We start from the raw sequence: 25,775 nt of genomic DNA on the forward strand, positions 1-25,775 counted from the left end.
TCCAGTGGCGCCTCGGCGCCGTCGTCAACCAGCTCCGGGACGAAGACGCTGGTGTCGGTGTAGTCGGCGATCGCCGCCTCTCGCTTGACAAGGTCGCCCTCCATCGCCACCAGCTCCTCCTGTGCCTCTAACCGAAACGTGGTCATCTGGGCTAGATCTAGCCCAGGGTACCACGCCTTGGCAAATTCCAGAGCCCGGCACGCTCCAGCCCGGGACGAGGAGCCCTTCCAGGCTTCCAAGCGACCGACTGCCACCTCCAGCCAGTCGGCAGTCTGACTGGGCGTGCGCGGAGCCGGCACACGTGGCCAAAGGACGGAGATCGCCTAGGCCCCGACGCATTGAAGACGACGCATCATCTGGTGAGCCGGCCGAAGGCGGGCCTGGATGCTGAGAAGCTGCTCGTTCAGGGTCCAGGGAGCGTCGGCGGCAATCTGCACGCCTTCTGCCCTCTGCTCCTGGCGATAAGCCTCAATGGCCTGGTTCGCGGCGACGAAGTGGCCTGGGAAGAAGTCTGTTTGGGTGAAGGGAAACGAAGCCAGAGGTTAGAAGCCAGCAGTCGGCCTGAATAAAGGCCGACAACTCAAAGAAAGAAAAAAAGAAGCTTACCATCGACCATGTCCTCAATGCTGCCGAAGCCAGCAGTCAGCTGCGCCTCCTTGTCGGCCTAGGCGGAGCGCTCAGTCTCAAACTCGGCAAGGAGGTCGGTCTCTTTCGTCTCCGCCTCCTTTTGGGCCGTCTTGAGACACTCCGTCTGCTCCGACAGCTGTGTGACCAGTCGGTCATGCTCCTCGACCAGTTTGCTGCACTCTGCCTCCTTGGCATGCATCGCGGTGTTGGCCTCGCCCAGCTGTTGCTGCAAGGCAGCGTTGGCCTCTGCAAAAGAGAGAAGAGAAAAAGGCGTCAACAATCAATAAGGAAGGGATGCAGTTGTCGGGGAGATCCGGCCCGACTGCTCAGCAGTCAGCCCGAATCTCGGGGACTATAGCCCGTGGGTGCGCTAATCGCGGCCACGCAGAGAAAGAAGTTATCAATGATCAACCAAAGAAATACAGTTGCCGGGGAGATCAGCAGTCGGCCCGAATCTCGGGGACTACAGCCCGCGGGTTCGCCAGCGTGCCCCTGCGGAGAAAGGAAGCCAAGACTTACTCCGGCTCTCGAACAAGTTGGTGCTCTGCTGCTCCTGCTCCCGGACTCCGGAGTTGAAGGTGGCTGCGCGAAGGTTGTGGTAATCCTGTAATAGGGATGTCACGCGGAGTTAGCACTTAGTGCTCGCAAGTTAAAGTTCTGGACTGCCTGCTCAGCAGCCGGACCGAAACTTGGGGACTACACCCAGTGGGTGCGCTGGCATGCCCCCGCCAAGAAATAAAAGGATCAAAAATAAAGGAGCAAGAGGCATACCCAGATGGCCGCTCGTGAGTCCAGGAACGCCTCGTTGCACCACTTGAGGGCGTCCTCTTCAGCCCGGAGCTTGGCCTGGACGTCGAGGGCCGCCTGGTTCAAGGCTCCCGTCCCACCTCCGCGCACCTAGCCGAAGGGCGCGACGCTGATCGCCTCGGTGTCCGGGACCGACGAGCTCGCAACATCGGCCTCCAGTGGTCGCGGTGCCGAGACCGCCTTCACGAGACGACGACACACGGGTGTGCGGGCCTCGGGAGTTGGGCCCATCACCACCTCGTTCCCGGCTGGTGGCGCCAGCGAGGCGGCCGGCTGCCTGTCTTGCGCTCCGCCGGTCGGTGGTGGTGGAGGCACGACAACGTCCGACATGGCAACATCGCCGCCCTCCCTCTCCATGATCGGCTGCTCGTTGCCGGCTCCCCCAGTCGTCGCCACGAACTCTGGCAGAGGTTGCACGGAATTCAAGGAAGCCATGAGCAGTGGCTCCCGGCGGCGGCCGGCCTCCGTGAGCCGCTCCTTCGCCGCGGCATCAGCCTCTGCCTCCGCCAGCTTCTTCAGTGCAGACGCCTCCGCCTTGTCAGCTTCCGCCTTCTCCAGGCGGGCGGCTTCCTACTCTTCGCGCACCTCCCGCGCGTTTTGCTCCTGCGCTTCCCGGAGGTCGGGCTGCCGGATCGATTCACCGGATGATGGTGGAGGTCTCCGCCGATCTAATGATGGAGGCGGCGGCCGACTTGTTGAGGGTGAGCGGGGCCCTGGGATAAGGAAGCAGGGCAAAGAAATTTTTAGGCCAGGTCAGCAAGAAAGGGAAAGCGTAAGAGAAATACTTACGCCGACACCATGGGCGGCGCCTTCAGCTGCCTTTGGAACTTGGCCACCTTCATCGCGGCCTCTTTCCTCCTGGTTGTGGCGGCCGGGTTCTTGGGCTTCTTCGGCGCGCTGCCGACTAGGGCGGCCCTATTTCCGCTTGCGCTTGCCGCCTCGAGCTGATGGCCCGGCGGAGGGGCCGCGCCTGTATTAACAGCGCCCCGCGCAGGGCGCGACTCATCCTCCTCCTCGTCGTCGTCGGGCTAGGTCTCCAACCTGCTCCCTTCCTCGGAGCCGTGTGCTCCGTCGCCGCCGCCTATGGCGTCGTCCTCCAAGGCGGCCGCCCCCAAGTCAGGGTCATCCTTGTTGCTCACCTCCCGGTCCGGCTGGTAGTTACCACCCGACCACACGATGGCGGCCGTCGCCGAAGACATATAGATCTGTGCTCCAAAGAAGGGCCACTTCGTATAGAGACCAAGACCAAGGCAAGAGCTAAAAAGGGGAAGCTAAGAGACTTACGGCAGGCGGCGGGTTGTCGCGGGAGTATGGCCTCTTCCCGAACCGCCAGGACCCCTCCGACACCTTGAGGTCGGAGATCTCGTTCACCATCCGGGCCACCTCGGCAATCGGCATCTCCTTTGTGCACATCCAGCTCAGGTCGCGGTGCCCGCTCACCCTACAGATCAGACATTGACGGCCTTGGAGTGGGAGAACCCGGCGCTCGATAAAGGTGATCAGCAGGTCGGATGCCACGAGACCCTCCGCCTCCGTCAGCACCCGGAGCCGGTTGATGGCGACCGCCGTGTCGGCCGACACGGTCTTCGGCTTGCAGCCCCAGTTGGGTCGAGGCCCAACAGGGGGTTAGCCTCGTAGGGCGGTAGGTTGATGAAGTCGACCACCGGGTCGACGTTCTCCACGTAAAAGTATGATTGCTGCTACAGTTTCATCGACTGAGGCAGCTTGATGACTGGGAAGGCGTTCTTCTTCGACGGCCAGCACACGGCAATGAAGGCACCACACTCAGCCGCCGTCTCCTTGGTGGAAGTGCCTAGTTTGGCGTAGAAAAAAGCTCCCCACAGCACGATGGTGGGGAGGATGCTGAGGTAGCCCTCGCACGCCATGATGAAGGCGGACAACAACGTCACAATGTTGGGCGTCAGGAGGTGCGGCTGGATGTGGCAAAAGTCCATGAATGAGCGGAGGAACCCGCTCATCGGGAGGCCGAAGCCACGGAGGAAATGCGAGCAGAAGACGACCCGCTCGTCCCCCTGCGGCACCTGCGATATCTCTTCCGGCGACGGCACCCGCACCTTGACGAAGGTTGCATTCGGCATCCGGCGTATGGCCTAGAGGAAGGAGAGGTGATCCTCGATCACCACCAAGCCATCCCAGTCTCCTCCCTTCTCGCACTCCATGGCGTCCGAGCGGGGCTGCGTGGGGAGAAGAAGCTTGACGACGGCGAGCTGTGGCGGCGCTTCGGCGGGCACGGAGCAGCAGCAACAAAGAGAGCAAGAAGAAAGAGTGGGGGGAGGGAGCGCGTGCTCCGCCGCTCCCCTGCCTCCCCCTACTTATAGCCCTCGGGCTGCGAAGCTGAGGGGGCAGGACGTGGGATCGTGGGATTAATTGTGCCCACGACCACATGACCCCCTGATTACCACGCAGAGTTACTGCACAGTAACTCCCATGGGAATCACAACCACCCGCCTCGGCCGTAGCGGATCCGCCCGCGTGCAAAGGCCCGGTGGTGGCGGGCCCGGCCCGCTGTCACGTCCCATCAAGAGCGTGGGATGGCAGGCTAGCCGGGCTGACGTGTGCCGCGTGGTGTGCTCGTGGCGGGCGGCAGGCCTAGGGAAGCTTAGCATGCACGCCATCTGCTTCCCGCCTTGGTGTTCAAAATCCGCAGACGAGCCCGCCTTGTCAAGAGGCGGACCGAGCGTTCGATCAGGGCGCGGCAAGGAAGGAAACTGCTGAGGCTTCACGACCTGTCGGCCGCGACGCCTCACCAGCTTTGGGGACTACTGTCGGAGTAATGGGAGACGGGTAGCCTAACCCGAGTCCCTGAGCCTTTCAAGATGTTGGGCCGGCTTCGGCCCACAAGACTTCTGAATGAATCGCCGCCTTCCGGTGGCCGGCTGGCTCAACGGCTGGCTGCCCGAAGACGGCCGAGCACCAGCAGACGGCACCAAGACGGGCCGACTCCTAGCAGACAACCTCCATAGAGGCCGGCTTCTAGCAGGCGGCCACCCGGTGCCTTCAGAGTCTGCACCGCTCATCAAGAGGACAAGACAGGGCGAGGCTACAGTGTAGTCCCTCACCCCCGAATCCTGGGCTCGGCGTGGCCACAGTGCCCCGTACAGGCGGAGATCTCCGCACGACGCGACACTGTTGCCTCTTCCCCCTTGACGTCATTCCTGATAGGCGGGGACCTGTTCCCACGATGATTTGTCGGTACGGCCTGCAGGCGGCGGGCCCTACCAGGCAGGGAGAGCCTAGAAGACGGCGGAAGCCAGACCAGCCGGGCCTAAGGGAGGCCGGCTTTCAGCAGGCGGCCCGTTCCTCCCTCGGGGCCTATGCACCATTAACCAGATGAGACGCGGTGTGGCTACAGTGATCTCCCACCAGGCAGCGGGACTGTAGCAATGCTCCCCTGACCAAGCCTGCGTCATTAGCATTACGGCTACAGTGATCAGCCACTAACCAGACCCGCTCGCGACGGAAGCGGCCTATCGGCTCCGTACTAGACCAGTTGGAGGGTACCACCAGATTAGCAATGTACCCCTGGGGGTAGGCCTATATAACCCCCCCAGGGCACCCATGCAAAGGGTTCCCAACCTTTTAGAACTAGCCTCACACCTAGAGGAAGAAAAGAGCTAGCCATGCCTCCTTCTACCTCTAGCATACAGCTCGAGGAGCACCCTTGTTCTCACGAGTGCCTTAGTGATCATGCGGAGACCCCGCAGAGCAGGACTAGGGGTGTTATCTCCTAGGAGAGCCTCGAACCTGGGTAAAGTGCACCGGCGTTCGTGTCCATGCCTCATCCCGCTTCCAGGCACCGGCGATGTTTTACTCGCTCCCACCATGATAAGTCATTCTTTGGCATATTTCACACCCAACCCCCGACAGTTATGAGCGAAGAGGCAACTAGAGATATTCTTCCTTGTAAGGATAAAGATGATCTAGAGAAATTATTACGCAAGTATAAAGAAAAATCTCTGAATTCTTGAATGAAATGTGATCCTAAGTTTGCTACTTCGCCTATCTTTATTGATGATGTGGATTATGAATTCTCTATCGACCCATAGTTAATTACTTTAGTTGAATTTGATCCTTTCCATGGTTATGAAACTGAAACTGTTGTGGCATATCTTACTAAGTTGAACGATATAGCCACCCTTTTTACTTATGCTAAGAAAACTTGATACTACTTTATTCTCAAATTATTTCCTTTTGCATTAAAGGGTGATGCTAAAGCTTGGTACAATACTCTTGCTCCTGGTTGTGTGCGTAGTCCCCATGATATGATTTACTACTTCTCTGAAAAATATTTTCCTGCTTATAAGAAACAAGATGCTTTATAGGAAATATTTAACTTTGTTCAAACTAAAGAAGAGAGTCTTCCACAAGCTTGGGGGAGGCTTTGCCAGTTACTTAATGCTTTGCCTGATCATCCTCTTAAGAAAAATGAAATACTTGATATCTTCCATAATGGACTAACCGATGCTTCTAGAGACTTCCTAGATAGTTGTGTTGGTTATGTTTTCAGGGAACGGACTATTGCTCAAGCTGAAGAATTATTGAATAACATATTGAAAAATTATGATGATTGGACTATTACTAAACCACCGCCTAAACCCACTCCGAAGAAGAGGGGTATATTATATCTCAGTCCTGAAGATATGCAAGAGGCAAATAAATCTATGAAGGAAAAAGGTATTAAAGCTGAGGATGTTAAAAATTTACCTCCTATTGAAGAAATACATCGGCTTGATACACCACCACTGCCTAAGGTGGTAGAGGTAAATTCTTTTATGAAGTTCAATGAAAATGATAATCCTCACAATATGCATCCTAGCCAATGCCTTCATGAGTTTGAAAACTACATTAGGAAACAAGACCACTTCAATGCAAATGTTATGGAACAATTGAAATATAATTCTGATATGATTGCTCGCTTGAGTGACTTGTTATTAAGAATCTCAAATGATGTTAGAGGTGTTGGAAAACATGCTTCTATGGTTCAAACCCAGTTAGAACAAGTTGCCAAATCACAAACAGAATTACTTGATGAAATGAATCATAATATACATGACTTTGCTGTTAGAGTTGCAACTAGAGGAGGTAAAATGACTCAGGAACCACTTTATCCTGAGGGACACCCAAAAAGAATTGAACACGATTCGCAAAGACATAACACTAGTGCACCTAGTCCTTCTAAAAATAAAAATAAAAATAAAAATAAAAATGATAGGACTTTGCATGCTTGTAGTGAACCTAAAATAGACAAACCTACTGATAATGAAAATGAAACTTCTATCTCTGATGCTGAAACTCAATATGGTAATGAACATCCACCTAGTGATAATGAAAAATACAATGATGAGGTTCATGAAGACACTGTCGGCGTTCTGGGAACGGGGGTCCCCAGACTTGCCTGCCTGCAGCCTGCGGCGTGGCTCAAGTGGGGGCCCAGTGCATCCCAGCTTCATCAGCTCAAGCTCAAGACCCTCGTGAGGGGCCAAGCCTCATGGGGCGGACGACAGGAAGCTTCCTCAGGAGCAGCCTCATCAGGCAGGCTCGCGAGGAGGCGGAGAGATCAAGGTAGGGCACCTCGCAAGGAGCCCGTGATGCAAGCCATGACGATCGAGACCAGGTGGGCGACAGGCGGGCGCCGGCCTGCGCAGTGTCCTTGTTCCCCCTTTGGTGGAAAGGGGGAAACAACAGGGCAAGGCATCAGGCAAAGGTTACCGTCTCGGTGCAACAAGACCAAGACCAGCAGAACAGCATGATGGAGGTCATCTTCGTGGAGCCCAGGATGGCGTCATCATCAGAGCCTTTGGCAGTCGAAGACGAACTTTAGTCAGGATAAGTGTACTAGATGTTCCCCTTCGAAATGGCCGATTGTTGGCGCCCTTCCCGCTCATTATTTGGGAAGAGGCCTAGGGCCTCCCTCTATAAATAGGACTAGCATCCACATTAGAGGGACGGACAGACGGACGAACGGATCAATCAGAAAGAGAGAGAGAGAGAAGCGATTGAACTCACCCAAGCAGTTCATCACACCCACTCAAGAACAGCCCCTCGCGAGGTTGTTCTCCATTTGTACTGTTCATCATCAGCCCCTGAGGCAATCCACCACACCACACAATGGAGTAGGGTATTACACCACAATGGTGGCCCGAACCAGTATAAACCTTGTGTCCCTTGTGCCCTCTTCTTTCTAGCTTTGATTCCTTGCGAGGCTTCGACACGTGAGGTGGTAGGGGAAAGATCTTCGTGCGCACCCCAGAGTTCGAACCTCAAGGGTCTACCGGAACCTGAAATCCAACATTTGGCGCACCAGGTAGGGGTGCGCCGGAATCTTTCTTCCGCTGTCTGCGTGTGATCCTCCGTCGTATCCATGTCTGACGCTCGTCGAGCCCGCACCGAGTGTCGGGCTGCTCTTGCCGCTCGGGTCGCCCAGACGGCTCCTATCGACGGACGCCCCCGTCGTTCCTCGTCGCCTGCCGCCAACGCTGCCACCGGCCTGGTGGGGAACGAGCAGCATGCCTTGTCCCTACATCCATCGGTGCGGTGGGAAGGCCGCACCACCACTCCGTCGCTGACTCCGGCCTGTTCATCGTCCCACGCCCGTCGCGCCCCCATGGACACGCACGCTGCGCTGCTCCTGGTGCGTGAACTCCTGCACTACCATCCCGTTGACGACCTCTACAAGGACTGGCTCGCCCGCATCACCGAGCTCGTCAGCGCCACAGGGGGCTCTCCTATGCCCTCTCTCTCGCTGGCTCGTCCTCCATCCTGCGCGGGAGGCGTGGATCAAGAGGTGCCTCCGCCACCTCCTCCCCAAGAAGGCGCCTTAGCTCCGAGGTGTGCGGCCCTAGGGAGAGACCCACCGCGTCCGGCGCCTGCGCAACAAGAAAGGAGCTGCCAAGAAATCTCTCATCCCCAAGAAGGTGCCCGCGTGCTCCCTGCACTGGTGCGCCATGACCGCATCCCTGCGCCACCACGTCAAGACCCCGCGCTGCTCCAAGCGGCGGCGCGTGGGTATTTCTTGGAGCAAGCCCCGCATCAGCCGAGAGCTCCGGTGGCCACTGTAGGCTGCCGTGCCTTCACCGCCGAGCTGCGTAGCATCGCATGGCCAGGCAAGTTCAAGCCTGACCTGCCTCCTCGCTACGATGGCACTGCAGACCCCACGGAGTTCCTGCAGCTCTACGAGCTGGGCATCGAAGCCGCCAACGGGGACGAAAAGGTCTTGGTGAATTGGTTTCCCATGGCACTCAAGGACGGTGCCCGCACCTGGCTCCTGAACCTAGCTCCTGGCACGATCTCCTCCTGGGACGAGATGCGCACTCACTTCATCGCCAACTTCCATGTCACTCGCGACCGGCCCCTGGCCATGAGTGACCTGCGTCGCATCAAGCAACAGCCAGGAGAGACACTACAGAAGTACATCCAGCGCTTCAACAACGCTCGCCTCAAGATCCCCAGGGTGACTGAGGAAGCCATCATCTCAGCCTTCTTCGATGGCATATGTGATGTCAAGATGAAAGAGGAGCTAGCAATCCATGAAGACCTGTGCACATCCCTGGAGTTGTTCAACTTGGCAACCAAGTGTGCTAGGGCTGAGGAAGGGCGCCTCTCCCTCCTCGACCTTCCGGCTGCCGATCCAGAAGAGAAGAAGCCCAAAGTCAAGGACGTGAAGCGCAAGGGGGCTGCTGTGCTCGCAGCGGAGCCAGACACCAAGCGAGGCAGGGATCAGCCTGAGTCATCCAAGGGCAGCCGGTACAGTGTGTACCACGACCTCCACACCCACAACACCAACGAATGCCAAGAGCTCAGGGCCGTGCGAGATGGGAGTATCGGCTGACGCCCCGACCACAATGATCGGGGCTACGGCTGAGGAGGAGGAAGAGGTGGAGGACGATGGGAAGACCATGGCCCTCGCCAAGGGTCGCGTGACCGACCTCGCGAGGGAGGTTGGAGGGATTAGCCTCGTGAGGATCACCCGCACGGCAACGCAGGCCTCCCTCCTCTGCCACCATCGCCAAGGAGGAATGAAGACCAGCATCAGGACGAGGGGGCTGGGGGATTCCAGGAGCCTCGCGCGATCGCTTGCATCCTAGGCGGCACCCAGGCCCCAGCCTCACAACACATCTTCAAGCAGTTTGCTCGTGAGGTGAATGCAGTCCTCCCCAAGCTTGAGGCCACGCGCCCTCTCAGGTGGCCAACGTGCGCTATCACGTTCAGCTCAGCGGATCAGCTCAAGTGCACAGCAACGGCTGGAGTCCTCCCAATGCTTTGTTCCCCAGTCATCAGTAATGTGCAAGTCACCAGGACCCTCATCGATGGTGGAGCAGGACTCAGCGTCCTGTTCGTCGAGACATTCAACAATCTCCAAGTGCCATATTATTAGCTTCAGCCGACCAAGCCTTTCTCTGGAGTCACTGATGGTTCCACTGTTCCAATAGGGCAGGTTCGCCTTCCAGTCACCTTTTGACAGCGCAACAACTACCTCACCGAGCTCATTGACTTCGGCGTCGCCCACATTCGTCTGCCATACAACGCCATCCTCGGGTACCCAGCCCTGGCCAAGTTCATGGCAGTCCCCTGTGAGGAAAGGGATGCAGTGTGTTCTCTTGAGCGTGCTTTCCAAGCTGTGGCAGTCGAAGACCCAGATCACAGGAGCAGGAGCCTCCCCGAAGAAGTCCCTAAGAAGAAGAAGGCTTCACCTGCCTCAAACCCTCAGGAGGCAGGCACATCCAGAGGCGTTGCGTCAGGATCCACGCCCGTTCAAGGGGCGCCACCCTCTATCGCATAGGAAGGCGCGCCCAGTGCCCTCCTCGGGCAGGGCTCGGGGGCTCTTTCTTGGAGAGCCACCGACTTTGCCAAGCTCACGAGGGAGGCGCTCGGGCACCACTTGGAGGCGTGCTTCAAAGCACGTTTCCTTCAGGAAGGTACGAGGCAAGGAAGGCCAAACCCTCAGGAGTTCATCGCAAGGAATATTCAGGAGCTACAGGAGTCAAGAGTCATGCGCGGCAGCCGCCGCCTACCCGCCCCAGCCCCCCATCCAGGCGAGGATGGCGGGCTGCGCGTCTGCATCGACGTACCAGGGCTCAACCGAGCCGCGTCTCAGGAGCGCCTCTGGCCTTCGCGCATGGGGCGTTGCGAGGGTCCACCTCACAGCTACGTTCGCATGCCTTTCGGCCTGCCGAACGCGGCCGCTGCTCATCAGCTCCTGCTAAGGAGCATTCTAGAGGCTCAGGAGGTCAGGCATCGCACGGTCCTGGCAGAGATGGAGATGGCCCTCGAAGATCCACCTATACCCTCGGAGCCTCCTGAGGCTCAAGGCCCCGAGAGCTCGTGAGGGTCGGCTTCCTCACCATGCGTCGTCTGCTACTTCAGCATTCCTTCATCTTCAACGGTATCAGGTGACATCTTTCAAAGTTCCATTTTCAGCTAGGAGCGCCCACAGGGCTGCATCATTCCCAGGTCGCATGGATCCGTCCCTGTGGCATGTATCTGTTTTGCTTATGCTCTTTACCTACCTTGTTGGGGGCGCCCCTCGGGCTGCATTATCCCCAAGCTGCTCAGGCCTGACCCAGTAGCGTTTGCCTTTTTTGCGTCTATCTAAATGGATTTCCTCCTCCGCACTTAACTTGATTCCCATGGTTATCATCTGCTGCTTATCGCGGACCTCTCCGCTGTCATGCAAAGCGCTTGCACGTTAAAAGGGGGGCGCCTGAGCATCACGACTCATGGGCTCTTACTGGCTCTCCAGCCCTCACCCCCTGGCCTTGACCCACGACATCACGACCTGTCATACTAGCGGCGGCTGAGCTCGCTCGAGGGCCGGGACCTGAGGACGTAGAGCATTTGCATTCTAACCACCCTGCAGGAACACACCATTGATAAAGGCCCACAGCCAGGCGCAACCCGCCTCGAGGTAGGGCTTTGTGAGTCCCCCGCTGGCTCACGGGTGCCCAAATACACCTCTCCTAGCCCTACCGTGCGAGCCACGTGTCAGGACAGGGCTGTACATGACCCGGGGGCTCCTCCCGGAGTGGAGCCCCCCTCCCACGCACCAGTGGAAGCACCATGCTCTGCAGTGGCTGACGACACTGCCGAGGAGCGGCTATGGCCGTACACATACGGAAGCCCTATGCTCCGCGTTGGTGATAAACAACTGAGGGCGGCCCACGGCCGTACCAACCTCAGGGAGCCCAGAGCTTAGTGTCTGGCACTGTCGCAACGCCTTCCCTCGGGAGTGCCGTGCGAGGAGGCTGGACACGGGGGCTACGCCCGGGCCACGCCCGAGCGCACGCCACCCAGCCAGGTCCCTCGGACTTGGTCATCGCGCGCCCCTCCTCGAGCGGAGCCAAGGTATGAAAACTCGTTTGAACGTCAAGGGGGACTCCTGAGCATCACGACTCAGGAGCCTAACTGGTCACGTAGCCCCTCACTCCTTAGTCCCGTCCTGGTTTCCGGTCAGGGCTAACGGCAGCTGAGGTATGCGCGGGGCCGGGCCCTGCCGACGTAGAACGACAAATCCACTCCTATGTCTCCCTTCCCTACTTGTTGTTTGCGCGTTGAGGGGGACTCCTGAGCATCGCGACCCAGGAGCCTAACTTGCCACGTAGCCCCTCACTCCTTAGTCCCGTCCTGGTTTCCGGTCGGGGTTAACAGCGGCTGAGGTATGCGCGGGGTCGGGCCCTGCTGACGTAGAACACAAGCAAATAGGAGGGGAAAATGCAAATTCCAGGGAATTCAAAAGCAAATATTACAAGCCATAGAGTGTTTCGCAACACGGAACGCAAGTTTAAATGCCTCCATGAGGCATGGTGCATGTTGCAGGAATTAAATCAGGACAGAAGCCGCGAAGGGATCACTTTCCAGTGGCGCCGCCGCCTGTGGTGGAGTCACGCTGGGCGGCTCCGCCTCCTGAGGCCGCGGAACTGGCGGCACCCCGCCCGGGCAAGGTGCTGAAGGCGCGGAACCTCCCCAGCAAAGCCTTAACTCGACCTTTCACGGCCTCAGCAGCAGCAGCAGCAAGGTCGCCGCTCATAGGTTCCAGCAGGCTGTCGAGGTCGACGTTGGGGTCGCGAAGGTAGACATGGCTGAGGACATGCGTCAGCGCTACAGAAGATAGGACACGCACCTCGGCCTCGGCCATAGGACCAAGGTCGTCCGCGACATCTTCAAGTGCACGAACCAGGAAGGGAAGCAGCTCGACAGGGCCATCCTCTGCACCAGCCAATGGCTTCTCTAAGCCGCCCTCACAAAGCGTCTTCAGCGCGGCGCAAGCCTTCTCCTCCAGGTGGGCGAAGGCCACTCGATCCTCGGCCAGGGCCTTGGCCTTGCCGTCTAGCTCGACCCTCTCCACCTTCAGCGCCTGCTCCAGCGTCTCCAATCGGCTACGACGGTCATCAAGCTTGGCGTTCCGGTCCCTGATGGCAGCTTCCCGAGCCTTCATCTCCTCCTCCTTCTCCTGGCGGATGCGGGCCTCCTTCGCGAGATCATTGCACAAGCCTTGCAGCTCGACCTCCAGCGCCTTGCAGCGGCCCCGGGCATCCGCAGCATCGCCTTGGGCAGCATGCGACCGGCCTTGGCCTGGGAGGCGGCTTGCTTCTCCTCATCGGAGGCAGACGCAGCCTGGCTCAGCGCCGCTCGGATGGAGGCGGCAGAGCGGGCCCAGCCAGAAGCTAGCTCCAGGCGCCCGATTACCAGGCGGGGGTCCGTGCTCCGAAGATCCTCTTGCAGCCGGCTCATTTCGTTGGCAGCCTGGTCCAGGATGACAGAGGGATGAGAAGATATGGGAGCCGGTGGAACAGGCGGAGAGGATGGCAGTGTGATCACGGCTTGGGAGGAAGGACCCCCTGGGCCTTGGACACCTCAGCGGCTGTATCAAGCGCAGGCACCTCCAGAGTCAGCGGGGCCACGGGGGCTGACTCCTCGCCAGAGTGTCCCTGCTGGGCTCGCGAAGACGATCGGGAAGGAGAGGCGCAAGCCTCGATGCCTCCTTTCCCCACAGATGAAGGCGTTGCCCCGACAGACGAACTCGCCTCAAGAAGGGCCGTAGAAGCCCCTTTCAACCTTTTCGCTGCAGGTGCCGGCCTGGCCAAAAGAATGCAGACGTCAAGCCTCGGCGGCAGAAACAAAGCAAAACACGGATCGAGCACTTACTGGTCGTCGTTCGCGGACTCAAGTAGCCTCCGGCTAAATTTGAAGCCCAAGATCCTACAGCCGGGATCGGCTTTGGGAGGCCCGAAGGCAGAAGGCGCGTCGGGAGGGCCAGAGCTGGCCTCAGATCGCCTCGAGACCAGAGCAGACCCTGGGAGGACCAACCCTGACCTGGCCTTCCTCGGGACCAAGGGAGAATCCTCCCCTCCTCGCCTGGCGCCGGCCTCGCCATTGTCCGGCATGGAGCGGAGGGTGCGGGACCTGTGCCGAGGTAAGGACTCCTCCGAATCCTCGCCAGTCGCCTTAGAGTTAGACTCTTCTTCCTCCTCACTCCCGCTGGAGTCGTTGGAGGACACGTTCACCGTCGCCAAAGCCGCTAGATCCCCGGTAGCTTCTGCGGGCACCAGCCCCTCACCGTTGAAGGTGGGCATGGCGTTCACCACCTGCTCCCAGTCGCGGCGAAGGAACAGGGGGACGGGAGCGCCCACCGGGCTCGCCATGTCTCCTCCGACCAAGGAATGGAGAGCCGTGACCAGATCTTCATTGGCTAGGGCCTCAGAGCTCAAGCGAAGGGCGGCATCTGCTTCCCCAAGCCACCACAATGGGAGCGAGTTCTCCCGGAGTGGAGCCACCCGGTGCTCCAGGAACTCCCTCAAGAGCATAGCCCCAGTCAGCTTTGCCGCCCCAAGTTGCCTGGCCTTAGGTCCGCGTTCATCCTCTTCAGCTCCGCCCTCGTATGAGGGTCGACAAGCTCTGCACGAGACCATGCATCAACGGCCTTGGGCTGCCCCGTAGGCAGCACCAGTCGGGGGTGGATGCACCCAACATCCACCATGACCCACTTGCTCCGGAAGCCTTCGATCCTCTTCCTAGGCTTCGAGATGGCATTGGAGTTGGAGTATGCGATAAAGCTTGCGCATGCGGTGATGTGGGCACGAGAAACCTGGAGGTAAAAGTAATGACACAGCAAGGCCACTGAGGGCCTCACTCCAACATGAGCCTCACAATAGTAGGCGAAAATCGCCAGGAAAAGAGCGAGAAAGGGGATCTGGAGCAAGGCAAGTGAGAGCAAAGCAAGCAAGTCTGGCCCGGGCACCTCTTTTGTCAGATGGACGGTTGCCGAGGCGTCGTGGGGAAGCGGAGACGCCCACGTCCAATCAATCGCCATGTGGAGCCCAAGGCCGTAGGCTATTGGGGCCCGCGGCGCTTCTCACTTGCCCCTTCGCTTCTCTGCTAAGCCAAGCCCGGGCGCGCCTTGGGCCGGGGGCTACTGCCGACGTTCTGGAAAGGGGGTCCCTAGACTTGCCTGCCTGCGGTCTGCGATGTGGCTCAAGTGGGGGCCCAGTGCAGCCCAGCTTCATCAGCTTGAGCTCAAGACCCTCGCGAGGGGCCAAGCGTCGCGGGGCGGACGATAGGAAGCTTCCTTAGGAGCAGCCTCACAAGGCAGGCTCGCGAGGAGGTGGAGAGATCAAGGTAGGGCACCTCGCGAGGAGCCCGTGACGCAATCCATGACGATTGAGACCAGGCGGGCGACAGGCGGGCGCCGGCCTGTGCAATGTCCTTGTTTCCCCTTCGGTGCAAAGGGGGCAAGCATAGGCCAAGGCATCAGGCAAAGGTTACCGTCTCGGTGCAACCAGACCAAGACCAGCAGAATAGCAGGATGGAGGTCATCGTGGAGCCCAGGACGGCATCATCATCAGAGCCTTTGGCAGTCGAAGACCAACTTTAGTCAGGATAAGTGTACTATATGTTCCCCTTCGAAATGGCTGATTGTTGGCGCCCTTCCCGCTCATTATTTGGGAAGCGGCCCAGGGCCTCCCTCTATAAATAGGACTAGCGTCCATAGTAGACGGACGGACGGATGGACGAACGGATCGATCAGAAAGAGAGAGAGAGAGAGAGAGAAGCGATTGAACTCACCCAAGGAGTTCATCACACCAGCTCAAGAACAGCCCCTCGCGAGGCTGTTCTCCCTTTGTACTGTTCATCATCAGCCCCTGAGGCAATCCACCACACCACACACTGGAGTATGGTATTACACCACAATGGTGGCTCGAACCAGTATAAACCTTGTGTCCCTTGTGTGCTCTTCTTTCTAGCTTAGATTCCTTGCGAGGCTTCGACACGTGAGCTAGTAGGGGAAAGATCTTCGTGCGCACCCCAGAGTTTGAACCTCAAGGGTCTGCCGGAACCCGAAATCCAATAGACACTCAACCAGATAATGATAAAGAAGTAGATAATGATGTTGAGATATAACCACCTGTTGATCTTGATAACCCACAACCTAAGAATAAAAGATATGATAAAAGAGACTTTGTTGCTAGAAAACAAGGAAAAGAAATAGAACCGTGGGTTCAAACACCTATGCCTTTTCCACCCAAGTCAACTAAACATAAAGATGATGAAAAATTTGAATGCTTTGCTGAAATGTTGAGGCCAGTCTTTTTGCGTACTCGCTTGACTGATATCCTTAAAATGCCTCCTTATACAAAGTATATGAAAGATATCATCACAAATAAGAGAAAAATACCGGAAGCTGAAATCTCCACTATGCTTGCTAACTATACTTTCAAATATGGAGTACCTAAGAAACTTGGAGATCCGGGAATACCAACTATACCTTGCTCTATGAAAAGGAATTATGTGAAAACTGCTTTGTGTGATTTAGGAGCTGGTGTTAGTGTTATGCCTTCCTCTTTATATAAAAGACTTGACTTGAATAAACTCACACCTACTGAAATATCTTCGCAAATGGCTGATAAATCAACCGCCATACCTAACGGTATGTGTGAGGATGTGCCTGTTGTTGTTGCTAATGTTACTATTTTGACTGACTTTGTTATACTTGAGATGCCTGAGGACGACAACATGTCGATTATCCTTGGTAGACCCTTCTTGAATACGATAGGGGCTGTTATTGATTGCAATAAAAGCAAGGTCACTTTTCATATTAATGGTAATGAGCATACAGTGCACTTTCCGAAGAAACAATTCCAAGTGAATGGTATTAATGTTATTGAAAAATCTCCGACAATCACTATTGGAAGTATTCAAATACCTCTACCTACTGTCAAAAACAAATATGAAATGCTTATTGTTGGGGAAATGCATATCCCCATTGAGGTAACTTAGTGATTTGTGAAAGTTCTTCAGTTTCATGCTAATCGAAAGTGGTTGTTAATAAGACCTGATCAACCTTATTAATGCGTCATTGTTGAACGGTATGAAGTTGATGAATTTAGTAAGCACTACCTTCTGTCCATACCTTCTGTTTTCTGTTTTTACTTGTTAAATAAAATAAAATGCCATGCTTTGTCTATTTTCTGAATTTCCCGTGCAATAAAAAATGATCCAAAAATAAAAGTTCTCAGAATGCCCTAAAATTTTTACACGATTGTTTTTTGAATATTTTCTGAATATCTGGTGCAAATAATACCAGAGGGAGGTGCACCAGGTGGGCACAACACACCTGGGCGCGCCAGGACCCCCAGGCGCGCCCTGGTGGGTTATGGTCCCCATGTGGCCCCCCTCACTTATCTCCTTAGCCCACATCATCACTTACCTCCAGAAAAAATTCTCCATTGCTCTCTCTCCCGTGTTCTTGAGCTCAAACCCGCGGATTTCAATCTGTTTGCTCGAAGCTCCATTTCCGTAGCTGTTTCGGGGGATTGTTGCCTAGTATGTGACTCCACCGTTTGTCCAATTAGTTTTTATTTTAGTGGTTTGTAAAATGAATAATTAGCTACTCCTGGTGCTGCTGTAGATGAGCTTGCATGTTGAATTCTGAGTGTTCTAAGTAGTTTGAATGCTTGTTATGGCCTCTATGTATCCCTATGAGTAGCTGCTATCAATTTTATAAAGTTTTGCTGAAAAAAATTTTGTCACCCCAAAATTTTTATTTTCAGAAAATTGTACGCATAAATGATTGACCTATTTGGAAGGAGATCTTCGAGGAGACGATCCTCGGGGGCATCTTCTAGTTACAACTCTGCTCACCGGTCTTATGTTAAACCAAGTGAAAGTTCCACGCGTGATGCCGCCACCAAAACATGCTTATGGCCTTGTGATGAATATATGGTGAGTGTGGGCATTAAGGAGGAATTTGAGCAATATGTTCACAATGCTTATGGTGAACTAAGTGAAAGTTCTGCTCACCGGTCTTATGTTGAACCAGGTGAAAGTTCCACGTGTGATGCCGCCACCAAAACATGCTTATGGCCTTGGGATGAATATATGGTGAGTGTGGGCATTAAGGAGGAATTTGAGCAATATGTTTACAATGCTGGCCTCGATCCCTACCTTTCAGGTAAGTGTGAACAACGCCAACTTCTCACTGAGTCATTTGTCAAAAGATTTACATTTTTCCCTCATGAGTCTGGGGTGTCTTTTATGCTTTATGATAAACCATTCACTATCCCACTGGAGAATTTTGCTTACCATTGCAAACTGCCATTTTGGGGTTCGCTTGATGAACCACCAAAGGCTGAGTACGAGTCTTTCTTGACTAGCCTTTGTTACAGTGAAAGTAGGGGAGTAAGACAAGGAATAATAAATAGCATTCACTTTCCCGCAATTCAGTATTTTGCATTATTTAACGGGAAATGCATAGTAGGCAAGCAAGACTGTAGCATACTTTGTGCGCCAGACTTGAGCCTCATTAACACCACTCTCACTCGTGAAAGGAATTATAACCTTGGAGCGATTGTTGCACGTAGACTTCAACATAATGCTAACAGTGGCTGGTTCTATGGTGGAATTTATGCCACACGTTTGGCACGAGAGCTGGGTGTTTCACCTTTGCCCTTTGATCCTATCCTACCCACACAGTATTTAGATTTTGAGGCTTTAAAAATCCATAAGATCCTCAAAGGAAAAATTCATGACTTCACTTATAATTTGTTGTTTAACCAAACCTCTGTTGTGCATACATATTTGCCTGCACCTGCTCTTTTTGATTATCACATCAAGGGGAGATATTTTGTTCTTGAGAGCGAGGCCCAAGCTCATAACGAAGCAGTGGTGGTAGCACGGTGTGCCGAGGCATCCACACCAACAACCTCTATGAGCTACCACGCAGACTACTACCCTCCAGGCTACTGGTTGATTACCAACTTAGGCCAAAAGCCTAAGCTTGGGGGAGTACGTGTTTCCACCGACCTTACATTCATGTACACATATTTCATTAGTCGGTGTTCACACTTTTTCATTGTATCATCCATGCTTAGATTTATTTTCTTCCTTTCTTCTTGTGTGTTTGAAAAACTTTGGAAAAACCAAAAAAAAATAGTTGTAGCTAGTTTACTTTCTATGCATGCTTAGTAGTAGTATTAAAAAGAAAATCCAACTAGATTTCCTTGTTCTTCTTTTGCTTGTTGGGAGCTTTCCCGTGTAAATAGTTTTTATCGTTTTTGCTTTTCCCTTTTATTTGCCCGTTCTAGAAAATCAAAAACTCCAAAAATATTTCAGTGTCTTTCTCTGAATTTCTTTTCTTTTTATTCGAGTCTTACCAAGGAGAAGACCATGATGAAAATGTTGAGTGGCTCTCGTATGAATAATTGTTGAACTAATAAGAGCACATTTTACCTTATCTTCTCCTGTTGAATAAAATGTCTTGTAGATTCCAACTTAGTCCATGGCACTCTTTCACTATTATTATTTTCATATCATTCGGTCGTGCAAGTGAAAGGCAATAATGACGACATTCGATGAACTGGCCGTGGCAAAGAGAAACTGGTGTGAACTCGAATTGTTCTGTTTGTGTAAATATGTTTAACCTAGTATCCATGATTCAGCCCATTATGATTAAACATGTTTGCAATGACAATTAGAGATTATAGTTTCTCATGCCATGCATAAGTAGCTGGGAGTTGATAATGATTTATCTTGGATATCAACATAGCGTTAAAATGATTGTGATGTAGTATGATGATATGGTATCCTCCTCTGAATGTTTGAGTGGCTTGACTTGGCACATGTTCATGCATGTAGTTCAATCAAAACAGACATAGCCTCTATAATATTCATGTTCATGGTGTCCGTATCCTACTCATGCTAGTGTCCAATGTTACTTACGCATAATGCATGGTTATGATGATTGTTGCTCTCTAGATGGCTGCTTCTCAATCTAAATTGCTAGCCTTCGCCTGTACTAAGTGGGAATTCTGCTTGTATATCAAAAACCTTGAACCCAAAGTTATTCCAGATGAGTCCACCATACCTACCTATATGCGGTATTACTCTGTCGTCCTGAGTAAATTTGCATGTGCCACCTCTAAAAACTTCTAAAAATTATCCTTTTTATGTGCCCAGATCATTCGTGGAACGATAGGAGGTGGTCGGTATCTTCCATGCTAAGCGGGTTATTCTCAGGTCGAGTGTTTATTCACTCGCCATCGCACGAGAAAAGGGCGGTAATAGGGATGCCCAGTCCCAAACTGCAAACATGAAAAAGAGTTCATTTCTGAAATAATCAAACAAAAAATCCCAATGGAGTCAAAACCTTTACTTTTATCGCTTGGGAACTGCCACTAGCGTTCTTAGCATGGAAGATATTGATAATTGATGGTCGTGAAGTGAATAAGAAGGGTGCATGTCTCAAAATATCATTTATCTCTGTTAAAAAAATTGAACTCTGGCACCTCTGCAAATCACCGCTTCCCTCTGCGAAGTGACTATCTATTTACTTTTATGTTGTGTCACCACCTTCTAAAACAAGCGCTAGAAACTAAGTAGAGCACAGCTGTCATGATTTATGCATTATGTGTAGTTAATGTTGGGTGCATCATGACTGGATCTTTTCTACCATGAATTACAATGTTATCGCTGCTTGAACTTTGGAGGTGCTCTGCATTTATGTTTTGCAGTCTCAGAAAGGGCTAGCGACATACCACTATTGTCATATTATATCATGGTTGTTTTGACAACATGTTGCTGTTTGAGATATTTTATTTTTGCTCGCTAGCTGATTATGTCATTGATATGAGTCATTATAATCTTCAAATGTTATTGTTGACATGGTTAGTTATAAAGTTGACTGAAAACCTGGGTGCTGTTTAAGATTATTTATGCAAACAAGAGCAAAAGAGTTTGTAAAAGTTTTTCTTTCTCACTTTCAGTTTATCAACTGAATTGATTGAGGAGAAGCAAAGGTTTAAGCTTTGGGGAGTTGATACGTCTCCAACGTATCTACTTTTTCTCACGCATTTCCTCTTGTTTTGGCCTCTAATTTGCATGATTTGAATGAAACTAACCCCGGACTGATGCTGTTTTTAGCAGAACTACCATGGTGTTGGTTTTGTGCAAAAATAAAAGTTCTTGGAATGGAACGAAACTTTGCGAGGATTTTTTATATCAATAATAAGAATTTTTGGAGCCAAGACCTGCCGAAGCGGGGCAGCTGGGTGGGCACAACCCACCATGGCGCGGCCCCCTCTCCTGGCGTGCCCAGGTGGGTTGTACCCACCTGGTGACCCCACAGATGACCCGCCCTAATACTATAAAATCACATATTTCCAAAAAATCAGGGAGAAAGAATGATCGCGATCCACGAGACGGAGCTGCCACCAAGTGTCGGTGTACAAAAGTAGGGGCTCTCTTTTGTACCCCTTTACTTGTGCACGAGCAGTCAGAGCCGCACCCGTGGCCACACTTAGCAGGGTAGAGGAGCGAAGCCAAAGGTGCAAGACGATCAAAGCAACGCCAAAACCAGAGATACAAGAAGCAAGAGGGCGAGGTAGGCTCCCCCGGCAAGACCCTTGTTGGGGCAGCCTCCGCAGCCCCGGAAAAATCCTTGCCGGGGCAACTTTCCCAACACCAGCATAGCGAACCACCCTTGAGCCCAAAGGTTCCAATGCCATCAACCACGTTGGAAACAAGGCTCGGGAGGCACCTCCATGGTGGCATGCAGATCTTCGTGAAGATCATAAACTCACAAGATCAGATGAGGACCAGAAGAGGTTGATCCTTGGCAAGATCCTTGCCGAGGAAATCCATGAGACCTCTGGCAAGATCCTTGCCGGGGACGACCGGGATGTCACGGCAAGACCCTTGCCGGGACCCTGGCAAGACCCTTGTTGAGGACGTCAGCGGGGCCGCGGCCAAGTCCACATCTGCCAAGACTCCACCGCCGTTCCCATGCAGCTGCCGGCTTAGCTAGCTATGCGAGCACGTGCATGGCGACGTGCGACCTCCAGACCAACTTAGCAAGCACCTGCGTGGTGGCATGCAGATCTTCGTGAAGATACTGCCACCGCATGAGCTCAGCAGCCTGCCAGCCTACATGGCACTGCACGCCATTTTGCCCTAGACATGTGTCGAAGCATGACGGAGCGGTGACTGACAGGACGGGCTTCGTTACCACCCCCAATAAAGCAAGGGGACACCTAAGGAGCGCATTTAATTCGTTTTGTCCCGTAATGACATGTGATAAGCTTGTACACTGTACACCTTTCCACCTCCTATGTGCCACTATGGCATCCCCCTTTTCTATAAAAGGAGGCCCGAGGCATACGGAGAAAGGATTCAGATCTTTTAGACTACGCACACGCCGTAGCTAGTTCAAGAACTCGATAACACTCAAATATACACCAAAGCAGGACTAGGGTATTACACATCCTCGCGGCTCGAACCTGGGTAAACAATCTTTGTGCTGGCTCCTAGACCCGCTCTTTCCACAACCTCGTGCCCGCTGACTGTAGTAGGGATTCCAGTGATCCCATAGGTGTAGTTTTCCACCGACATCTTTGGCGCGCCAGGTAGGGGGCGTAGTTGTGAATATCCGGTCTAGCAGTTAGTTTAGCAGTTCTTCATCTCCATGGCTCACAAGAAGAAGACGATGGCGGCGATCGTTTCATCTAGACTCGGACAACCCATGCCGGTGCGGGAAAGACGCGAGGCGGTCGAGAACGGAAGCTGAGGCATGGCCTGCAAACACCCACATCGCTCTGGCAGTCAAATCCTGGCGAGCGGCGTTGTTCGTGCACAAGACGATGGGCCACATGTTGCCAAATCCAAAGATGGAGTTGGGCCCCCTGCAGGCGATGCGAGGCCCTCCAAGGGCGGTGCCGTGCCACGTACTGGCGGCACGGCGACCTCCAAGACACCTACGCCGGCGCCCACGACGCGCTCTTCCCAAGTTGTGCGCGATGAGCAATGTCACCACGCTGGTGACCCTGGGCGTCGCCATGGGAACAGTCCTGCGCATCCTTCGTGGGATGAAGGAGGCCAGCATGCATGCCAAAGTGCTGGAAAAAATGGCGTACAGCCGCAAGGCCGTGATAGAGCTCCTTCTAACATGGTTAGAAGTTGGAGCGCATCACGGTCCACACAGCTTTCGCCGCCACCCACGCCAGCAGAAGCTTTGGCGCGCGCGCAGCTGCTCCTCAGCTTTCCTCCTGCTGCGGAGAAGCTCGATGAGTGGAGAGCCCCCATCCAGAGCCTCGTCGGCGTCGCCAACAAAGATGAGCCGCGACCAGCGGTGCCCTTAGGCCGACGCTTTGTCGAGCCACCGCGCACCAGTGGTGGAAGGGCCGGAGGTGATGCAGCCACGGTGCACTCTCCTCCCCCGCGCTAGTTACCACGGGTGTCAATCCGTCCTGATGACGCTTGTGATAATATTTCCATAGCATGGTCCGAACAACGGACCCACCGCGATCAGCGCCAAGTTCTTCAGGAGCGAGCCCTTGAAGACGCTCAAACCACCATCGAACACCGGCGAGATGCACGTCACCAGTCAGATAGGCGGGCAGGGCCCACTATGGACCACCCGGCACTAGGAGGCTATGCTGGCCTACCCTATGAGGTGGGTTACCCAGCCTTTACCCGTGAGCTGCGGCAGTTCCAGTGGCCCTCCCACCGCATGTTCAAGCCCGACGTTGGCGAGAAGTACAACGGCAAGACTCACCTGCCAGAGTTCCTCAGCATCTACACCATCGCGATGCAAGCTGCTGGAGCCCGCGACGACAAGGTGCTTGCCAATTACTTCCCATTGGCACTTAAGCCCAATGTCATGTCATGGTTGATGCACTTGCTGGTAGATTCCATTTCTTCTTGGTCGGATTTGTGTCATGAGTTCGTTGGCCCCTTCGCTGGGGGCCATCAAGCTCATGCCTAGGCAAGCGATTTGCATATCATCTGTCGGATATCGGGTTCCGACGAAACCCTTAAGGCTCGAACTCTAGGGTGCGCACGAAGATCTTCTCCCTACCGATCCATGCCCCAAAACCACGCCACGAATCTAAGCTACACGATGAACAACACAAGGGACACAAGGTTTATACTGGTTCAGGCCACCGTTGTGGTGTAATACCCTAATCCAGTGTGTGTTGTGGTGGATTGCCTCTGGGGCTGATGATGAATAGTACAGAGGAAGAACAGCCTTGCGAGGGGTGTTCTTGAGCTGGTGCGGTGTTCTACTTGGGAAGGATTCGATCCCTTTCTACTGTGGTGGCTATCTCTATTTATAGGGGCCTTGGTCCTCTTCCCAAATACTGAGCGGGAAGGGAGCCAACAACGACCATTTTGAAGGGGGACAACTAGTACAAGCTATCCTGACTAAAGTTTGTCTTTGTCTGCCAAAGGCACAGGCGATGACACCGTCCTTGGCTGCATGGTGATCTCCGTCCTGCCGTCCTGCTGGTCTTGGTCTCGTTGCACCAATAAGGAAACCTTTGCTTGATGCATCGGTACTCCGCGCCTGCGCTTGTCCCCTTTGCACCAAAGTGGAAATGAGGACACTGCGTTGGCTGGCGCCCGCCTCGTCTCGATCGTCATGGCTTGCTTCACGAGCACCTCGCGAGGTACTCCTTGCCTTGATCTCTCCGCCTCCTTGCGAGCCTTGCGTCGTCCGCCCTGCGAGGCTTGGCCCCTCGCGAGGGTCTTGGACTTGGGTTGATGAAGACAAGCCATACTGGGACACTGCTTGAGCCACTCCCCAGGCCGCAGGCACGCAAGTCTGGGGACCCCATTCCCAGAACACCAACAGTAGCCCCTAGGCCCAAGGTGCGCTCGGACTTGCCTTATCAGCGAATCCAAAGGGCAAGTGTGGAGCGCTGTGGGCCCCAATAGTCTGCGGCCTTGGTCACCGCATGTCGGTTGATTGGGCGTGGGAGTCTCCGCTTCCCCATGCTGCCTCGGCAATTGCCTGATTTGATGAGTCCCTGCTGCATGCAAAAAGAGTCATGATTACCTGCGATCGTGGAGGCCGATGGTTGGCCTCCTCTGGACTATAAGTAAAGAGAGGCGCGAGCCCCCGTTGTCCATCTCTTCTTGCTCCGCTCGCTTCTTCTTCCTTGCTCTCCCTCCGTGTTGCCACGAATCACGCCAATCCACCGATTCTTAGTCGAGGAGAAAGGAAAGGCTCCCCCGGGAGGGGCCCGACCCGCTCCTGCCGAAGAAACGGCCGGTCCCCGGCCGCTGCGACGAGGTTGCGAGGCCGGAGACGTCGAGGCCTTGGTACGAGCGGCTGCCTCCTGGGTTCCCGCTCCCTCTGTACGCCCGGGCCGAGGGCCCTGGAGAAGGAGACGCCGAGCGATGCCGCCCCCGCCGCCGGCGAGGCCGACGAGCCATGGCGGTGTGCATCGTTGCTCCAGGAGTCCATGCCGCGGATTCCTCTCGCGAGCTCGTGCTCCATGCTGCGATGCCTCCGAGCTCCTGGATCCGCTTTGCCCCCTTCTTTGCCTTTGAGATGCCGCCGAAGGGGCCTCTCGAGCTTTGGTTGCAGCACGCCGACTGCGGTACCCCGGCGACCGAAGTGGAGGTTGAAGTCGTCGCTTCGGGCAAGGTCTACATGATCCGAGGCTGGGGCAAGATCGCCCGGGTTTGCCGAACAGGGGGTGCCCTCATGATTCATTTCGAATACGATGGCGCCTCCTTGATGCTTTTCAAGATCTTCGATGCAGAAGGCCGCCGGCTGGAGTGGTGCCCCAGAGGAGGTAGCCAGGACATCGATGTGGCAAGGGCTAGGCTTGCCACCCGCTTCCCCAATGGCTCCTCTGGCAGCAGTGGTGATGCTTGGGAGTCCAGTGATGCTCCCGAGGTCCTCGCGACTCTGGAGATAAGCGATGACAGCTACGTGCCCCCGAGCTTGCATCGTGCTCGGAGCAAGGTGGCTGCATCAGGCCGCCGGCGCGGCTGATCTATACAGGGTTGGCGCCAGCCTCCCGTGGCCCACTATTGATGATGGA

Source organism: Triticum dicoccoides, chromosome 4B, assembly GCF_002162155.2.
Source record: "Triticum dicoccoides isolate Atlit2015 ecotype Zavitan chromosome 4B, WEW_v2.0, whole genome shotgun sequence".
NCBI lineage: Eukaryota > Viridiplantae > Streptophyta > Magnoliopsida > Poales > Poaceae > Triticum > Triticum dicoccoides.